Source organism: Ursus maritimus, unplaced genomic scaffold (assembly GCF_017311325.1).
Source record: "Ursus maritimus isolate PB19 unplaced genomic scaffold, ASM1731132v1 scaffold_4, whole genome shotgun sequence".
Lineage (NCBI taxonomy): Eukaryota > Metazoa > Chordata > Mammalia > Carnivora > Ursidae > Ursus > Ursus maritimus.
In genome coordinates this window covers 719431-720239 of record NW_024426552.1, presented here as the reverse complement: position 1 = coordinate 720239, position 809 = coordinate 719431, and positions in this window count along the sequence as shown.

The following is an 809-nucleotide window of genomic DNA, read 5'->3' as shown; positions in this document are numbered from 1 at the left end:
ACCTTGTGCTAATATTACACTGAAACTACTATTACCCTGTATGTTAACTACCCGGAATTTAAATAAAAACTTTAAAAAATATTTACAGACACAAAAATATTAGCTCTTACTACCTCTGGGCAGTGAAACGAGGTGATGTTTTTCTAATTTGTAGTCTTCCTATGATGAGCACATACCTTTGTGTAAGAGGAAAATAACAGTTTTTGAAGACACCCTTGCTGAGCTCCCGTGAGCAGAGGCACCCGAGTGGGGCTGGCCCCTCTGGCAGCTTGAGGCTCCTGCCTTGCAGACCCGCGTGGTCCCGGCCCACGTGGAGAAGCTCAGGCCACTTGCCAGCACAGGGGCCGCCGGCCCACAGGGCTTGGTTACCGCCTGCCGGCCTGCTGCGTAACCAATCACCCCGGACCCCACGGCTTAGCGGGCACATGCGCCGCTCAGGCTGCCGGAGGTTGGAAATCGGGGCAAGGCCTGGCTGGGCACCTCACTGTCCTCGGTGATTCACGCAACGTGTTCCCGATTCTCCCAAACCTGCAGGAGCCTGAGCACCTGCTGCACTTCGCGGCTCCAACAGCTCAGACGGGAGGAGCCAGCCAGTGAGTGGGGACAGGCTTCCGCGGGGGCCGACCTCCCTGCGTCTGAACCCCAAGCCGGAAGCTGGGAGCCATGGCCCCAGACAGGAGCACAGAGGGGATGATATCAGAGGCAGGTAGAATTTCTCACTCTTAGTTTACAGAAATACCATAAAGTAGGGAGGAGGAAAACACTGGAAGAAATCCTAGAACAATCATTGAGAAGGGTGACTTCTCAAG